The following is a 7,782-nucleotide window of genomic DNA, read 5'->3' on the forward strand; positions in this document are numbered from 1 at the left end:
GGTGACAAATTTATACTTATCATTAGGGCCTGAAAGCATTAGTACTCAAACATTCAACTGAAGCAGAAAAATTACACTACAGTTACAATGCTACATCTTGCTAATGAACTTGTGCATGCCAATGAAGGTATTGTAATAAAAATGGCAAAAGAGTCATAAACTTTATTAAAATGCAACCATTCCACATTACATAATGATACAATAAATTACATGCATATTACTGTACTATCATGCACAGTCCAGCAACAAGTATAATGGTAAGTCCTCCTTATATTTATGAAATGTGTTTATTTATTTATATATATATATATATATATACAGTATATATATATATATATATATATATATATATATATACTGAATCACGTTTCAAAATCAGGTACTGTACTGTACTCTAGGGGAAATTGGCAAATCCACTTATATGTACCAATGGAATCTTTTTATAATATAAGTAACTACAAAGAAAAAGGATAAACAATTACACAACATATAATGAGGACTTACTGTACAAAGAGAGTTTGTGTTCCTAATAACTCATGTCAGCATTAACCCCTTCAAGTATAGTATGTACATTACATTTATTATTGTTCACGTCGTACAATTTTATTTATCTCGGGAAAAGTTTTCAAGGCTAGTATCTTACCCTTATTGTTTGGAAAGTCTACCATGGGCTGAATAAAACTATTTGGTAGCAGCAACACGTAAAATATAAATGATGTACTAAAGTTGAAGGGATTAGCAAGTCAAACACTTTAACCCTTTCAAACACATGCACACACATCACAGCATGAAGTATGACTTACTAAAGAAAATGACAAATGGAATATCGAGCTTTCATCTGTTGTTTCAAGACATCTTCAGTGTAATACAGGTACAAATGCCCACGTATCAACGATGCCTTGAAAGAACAGATGAAAGCTTGGAATTCCACTTTTCATTTTCTTAGCATGTCATACTCACGTATCAAAGCATCAACATACCCGATGTGTCACAAGCATCAAAGCATCTATTCCCATTTTCATGCATCAGAACATTCTACAAACCCACTTTTTCTCTTGGTCCAAATAACAAGGAAAACTAGTTACTGCTTATCAAACCGTCACATGGTAATACATCTATTTATGCTAACATGACTCCAATGTAACTGTGACTACCTTGCTTCAACTCATTACTGAACTGTTATAAAATACAATGCATACATTATTATTACCGTATTATATACTGTGCTCAAATTATCATGGATACTGAAGAAATATGCTCCACTGATAGTCACAAAAATATCAGTAAAATGTTCTACCTAGTGCCAGATGCCTCAGTCCCATAAGAGGGGGCCACAGACAAATTGCCTCCATGTCGCCCTGTCCCAAGCCACTTCATTGTCTTGCTCCTAGCTCACACACCCCCTCTCTCATATACCTCTCCACACCATCCCTCCATCTCATCCTCGGCCTCCCCTTCTCTCTCCCCCCTCTCCACCTCACTCATATACACTCTCACTGCCTTGCTCCCAGCTTAATCCTTCTCTCTCATATACCTCTCATGATGGGAGCACCCATTATCCACCCACTTAGTGTAGCAGTACTCTATTTCAGGGTAGATCTACAATGAGTGGCAAGCCAAATGATTTCCTGTAAACCACGAAATCATTTACAACACTGGGTGGTAACCTTATAACCAACCAACACGTTCCCTACATGACAGTAAATGGGTTGGAGAAAGGTTGGTGCCCCTCCCCAAGAAATAACCAACTAAAAATACGAACAAGTAAAATGTTGCCATCAGCAATATAGTGGAAGGACCTATTACATGTATAACAGCTCTGACTAGGAATTTACAACTAAGGCACAGTAAAAAGAAATGTATGTAAGCCACATTCTATTACAACTCTTTAGCTCAGAAGCTGAGTACAGTATCACTCTCCTGATGCCTATGGCTTGATAAATTTACTTCATAATCTAGGATGTCAACTATCCCTGAAACATTCCAAGAAAGTACTGTATCATAACAACACTATATTTTTCACTTATAGAATATAAGTACTGGTTCTGTAAAATACACTAAATAACAACCTTGCCTATCTATTAAACTAGTCTGTTGATGAAAAGCTACAATACCTAATACAGTATTCCTTAAGCCAACTGTAAAAATATTGTACACACGAGAATTTCTGCAGTGACCAGGATCTTCCTTGCATGTTCTGTGCCATTATTATATGTCTGAGGCAGAATTATACCTCCTCACTCTCTGATCATTAGAGCATGCTGATTCACAGAAGAAGGGAATGGAGTCAAACACAGATTCAGTGGTGTGTTCATTCTTCCAGGTTCCCAATGTATAGGTTGTTGCAAGATGCACTAAATTTCGTCCACCTCTTGTTACTGCTGTTATTTAATCTGGCAGCAAGTGGTAGAATTCACCTTATACTTCACTTGCCATTTTTGTCAAATAATCATACTCCTTGCAAAACTGTAAAGTACAGTATTAGAATTCTGCCATTCAGATAAGACTCTTGTGATGGCAAAGCACTCTCAGCACAAAATAATCTACAAATGTATTCCAGATGAGAGTTCTGTACTGTCTTCTACCCTAGCATGCTCCTCTGTTCTTGAATGTCCACTTGATACTTTTCAATCCTTTTATCATTCAGATGAAGACTGCTGCAGTTAACCAATCAGTTTGCTGAAAGTCAACCAATCCTGACTGTGAAGCTTCAGTTTACCCTGAACAACTGAACACTAAAATGCTTAAATCTGAAATACAATAGGATCTGCTCATTCATGGTATGTGATGTTCATGTCTGCACTGTTTACAGCACTCTCAACACCTCCTTTGAGAAAATTGTGGTTGAAAGAAGATATACTGTGTGTGTGTGTGTGTGTGTGTGTGTGTGTGTGTGTGTGTGTGTGTGTGTGTGTGTGTGTGTGTGTGTGTGTGTGTGTGTGTGTGTGTGTGTGTGTGTGTGTGTGTGTGTGTGTGTGTGTGTGTGTGTGTGTGTGTGTGTGTGTGTGTGTGTGTGTGTGTGTGTGTGTGTGTGTGTGTGTGTGTGTGTGTGTGTGTGTGTGTGTGTGTGTGTGTGTGTGTGTGTGTGTGTGTGTGTGTGTGTGTGTGTGTGTGTGTGTGTGTGTGTGTGTGTGTGTGTGTGTGTGTGTGTGTGTGTGTGTGTGTGTGTGTGTGTGTGTGTGTGTGTGTGTGTGTGTGTGTGTGTGTGTGTGTGTGTGTGTGTGTGTGTGTGTGTGTGTGTGTGTGTGTGTGTGTGTGTGTGTGTGTGTGTGTGTGTGTGTGTGTGTGTGTGTGTGTGTGTGTGTGTGTGTGTGTGTGTGTGTGTGTGTGGAGGGAATCATGCTAGCTGCAACAACTGCAGCCTCCATGAAGCATTCACAAAACCAAGTGCATATTCACTTCTTCACATGCTGGTAGCATTTCTGATCCCTACAGGCACAGTTGTGAAGCAATGCATGTCCTTTGCAGCACCTCAATCAACCAGCAGGATCTAACTGGTCTGCAGCTGACAGTGATGAATGGTGACTGGCAGTTATCAATAACAACTGATAATGATTAATGGTGACTGACTGATTAATGGTTACTGATTGGTGGGTGATGAGTTTGATCACAATGTGCTAGAATGACTCTAAAATGTGCCTGGGAGTACATGACAATGTGTCGTTACGGTACATAGAAGGAAACTTTCTCTTTCATTTACGAAGGCTTCAACATACCTGCATGCATCTGCCTTTGCATCTAATGGTAATGGACTAAATAAAAGGTGGAGATGTACCACAGGCCCCACACACACAGCCCCATGCCCAAATAGGGGGAAAGGGAACAAACCGAGCCCCATCCCAGCCCAAAGCCAAAATAAAGAAGCCCATCTCATGTCTAGCACTAGGTTGCAGGGGCACAGCTTTCTAGATATATGCCCTTGCTGGCACCAAACCCTGTATTGTAGTTGTGTAGTTGGTAGAGTGCATAGTGTACTACACATTGGACTGTCAGAGAAATATGTTTTGCAGAGTATACTGGCTTATTCTCCATGTTGGTTACACTCTGAAAAATGTCAGCAAAGGGGGATGGTCAGGCCCCAGCACTGAGGGCTACTGAAACAGAAGCTCCAGCTCTCCCCATCACAAACGTTACCATATTCCTTAGGAGTACCATTTTGACTGACCGGAGGCTCTTTGGATAAGAGCTAGGACTGCTATACCCTTAGCAAAATGTATTTAATACTCTTACCTTTACTTCAGCCTATTCACACCTGGAACAAGGTCAGAGAGTGTGACCTCAGGGATATGGGACTGAAAAGGGAGGTTGCCAGAAATTCAGCATAGAGGAAAGCCAACATCAGGTGACCATGGCCGATGCATGCAAGCATGTCAGAGCCTTTACAAATGATACAACACGATTCACACTACTCTACGAGTCACAATCAATAAATCCACATGCCAATGAGCTGTGAACCTTATGTGACCGCTGAATGGAGACACCGAAGAATTTGGCAATGTGCTGTAGATATTCTGCTGTGCTAAACACAACTTTCATGCTTTGCACGATACGGTCTGGTGGGAAGATAACTGACTTGACGATGAGAATGCCTATTAGTTCCTCCCCCCACCATTTTTTATTTTTATTTTTTCAAATTTCCTTTGAAAATATTGCCAACTTCATGATAACTGCAAGGATTGTGGATAATCTTAATGAATGATGGTGCTGTTCCCTGCCTAATCTTTATATAACAAGCTCTCGCCACTGCATTAAAAGGTCGATTGCTCATATCCACATTCATCTTTGTTGTCTTTTTTTTTTTTTTTTTTTTTTTTTTTTTTTTTTTGTCTGAAAACTTGTCACTGTATTTCAGTCATCCACGGTGTTATGCTTCTTGCTATGCTGTTATTAGTGTGGGTAATAAATCAAGCTGGCTTATTTCTTACAGTAAGTAAAAACTTAGTGAGGAAGAAAGTACAATAATATATTATCATCACAAGCAAAACTGATGCTAAAATAAGACATTAAACAGTAACACCATATGATGAAAACATGTGATAAGATAGCAATAATTCAGCTTCAAAATTCTACATTATTTTCCACAGTGCATACATACGGCATATACAGTACATGATATTTTTATTACATTACTGGTGTATATCATTACTCTTTTTAAAATGAAAATCAACACACTGTGACATCATACAGAAAAAAATTTACAGTCCATATCACAGTGTGTACAATTAAAACAGTACACTTCAGTAAGCTGAAATAATGTACCATATTTTAAATTTTCCTTTCTACATGTTCGCACTGGATTATTCACGAGATGCTCTACTACTTCAACAGCCTTGGTTCCAGATGACGAGCAACAAAAAATTAATGTTGCACACATTAGTATAATAACCTATCATTTACAATTTCTACCATCAATTAGCTTATAAAAATATGACTACAGAGCAACATGTGATGCTACCTTCTAAACCAAAGGTACAGTAGAGGCAAAACATCTAGTTACAAAATATATACAAAGTACAAGTACAGTCTATCAGTGTGCTCTTTATCTCTTACTAGGAAGGACAAGCTACTGGTATACAGTACAGTATACTATTTTCTACTAGTGCATCACCAAAGCATCTTAGCTACCCTAAACCTTACAATTACTACATACAGATCAATACAGATCAATACAGAATTAGCACCAAAACTACAATGGCTCCAATCTATATAGAGTACTTATCAAACAACCAAAGATACCTACTGTATATACATATATATATATATATATATATATATATATAGATAGATAGATAGATAGATAGATATAGATATATATATATATACATATATACATATATATATATATATATATATATATATATATATATATATATATACATATATATATATAAATATACATATATATATATATATATATATATATATGACACTGCATTTCCAAGAGGCACCATGCTAAAACAAAAAAGAAAAAAAGAAAGAAAAAAAAAAGAGCAACATATGAGTGCCTTCTGTACTTTGTGGCAGATATTTTGAAATACAGCATAATTCCTGGATCTCTGCCTTTTCACCCTTGAGTATGACATTTTCATTTTATTCGTGCTACCTGGGCTACATACTGTATTCAATTAAGCAGTCCAAAGGAGGTTAAAAACCTTCCATTAACCCCCTTCACTTGAAAAGGAGTACTCTGCTATGCCGAGGAAACTCCTATAGTGGTTGCTCAAATGAAACAAAACAAGTCACCGTACCGAAAGGGTTAAATCAGAATCAATGGAAATGAAACCTAAGACTCCATAATACTACTTAAAGCATGCAACTTTCACAGCCTGTAAGTAAGAAGTGTCGTAAATTAAGCACAATATTTACCCTTGCACTGTAGTAATAATATTCAGCTACTCGCTTTTCGCTAACAATGTGATTTTTCTCAACAGAAAAATCCCGATGCAGTTAACCCCTTCACTCCAATGAAGTGACTTAAAATTCTGTTTTTGCTATCTCCAGACACTTTTAGTCACTTGATATGACCTTGTGAACTGGAGGGGTTACATACAGCCTTCATTAGCCCTTCTACTACTAAGAGCTCTCCTAAACTGTGTAACATCATCTGGCAAAAGCAAGATTAAACTACAAAAATACAAGACCAAAAATAGTTAAAGGTTAAAAAATAAAATACATAATACACACAAAAAAATTAAAAAATAAATAAAATGCTTTCAGTGCGATGGCAGAACTTGGGTACCTCACACTAGTTCACCATGGACACTTTTATCCAGCAGAGACAACCTACAAAATCAAAGGGTTAAATATAATACAGAAATTTAACAGCCTGTGCAATGGAGGTGGTATACTCAGTTACCTCTCATGCTGGCTTTCCTGTATACCTGGGATGTCATCATCACCAACACCACCATCATCTACATCTACATCCCAACCCAACCACTACAAAAATCAGAGATAAAACCAAGACACGGGTTACTGTAGGAAAGAAACTGTATCAGCACACTTAACAACAGACAGTGATTCCTGCAATCATTAAGTACATCTGTTAATGGGTTCAAATCATTTTTTTTTTTTTTTTTTTCTGAGTTTTACACCATGTCCCCTTTTCTTGATAAGGGCTACTGCTTTGCCCCTGGATGGAGTTGTTAGCTTTTTTTTAGAGCATGTAGCACTTTATGACCAGATGCCCTTCCTGATGTCTACCAATGACCCTTGGGTGGACTTGAACCTTCGACCCTTCAGTCAGAGCGCTCTAACCCACTGGACAACGGCTGCTATAACCAGCTAGGTGACAAGAAAGCGCTACCTCTCCTGGTAGGGCAGCTTACCTGAGCGCAGAGTGAACTCACGACTTGCTGAGTCTTGAGTCAGGCACTCTACAACTGAGCCACCATGCCCCCAGTAATAATTATTTATCAATACATCTCAATATCATCTGTTTATACATGGCAGCCATTTTATCAAACCTTGTATTAGGGGACTTTTTTTTTTTTTTTTAAATTCACTAACATACTTCCCAAGAATTATCCACTTGTCCCTACTCCCAACCAGTTAACAGATCATATGCCATAATAACAGTGATTTGCATGACTTTAAAGATGCCTTCAAAGCTTTAAGATTTTTTTTCTTTTAATTATAAATTGGACTTTTACATACACCGCACTCAGACACCTCTTCTGATTAAATTTAAAGGTGCAAAATTGTTCTTTCATTTTGTTTCATTTATACATGCTCCAAAATGCTTGCATGCATCAACCTTGGTTGTCTAATGGTGGTTTTCCA

At 37.7% G+C, this 7,782-nt stretch overlaps 1 protein-coding gene across 1 annotated transcript in view; it reads right to left on the bottom strand.

The window, feature by feature from the left end:
* The window catches only part of Nup98-96 (nuclear pore complex protein Nup98-96), a 101,196-nt gene that overhangs the window by 55,339 nt on the left and 38,075 nt on the right, over positions 1-7,782 (bottom strand). The gene's annotated exons all lie outside the window — the stretch shown is intronic.

Source organism: Coenobita brevimanus, chromosome 21, assembly GCF_032717465.1.
Source record: "Coenobita brevimanus isolate Jiangsu-jjx chromosome 21, ASM3271746v2, whole genome shotgun sequence".
In the NCBI taxonomy this organism is placed as follows: domain Eukaryota; kingdom Metazoa; phylum Arthropoda; class Malacostraca; order Decapoda; family Coenobitidae; genus Coenobita; species Coenobita brevimanus.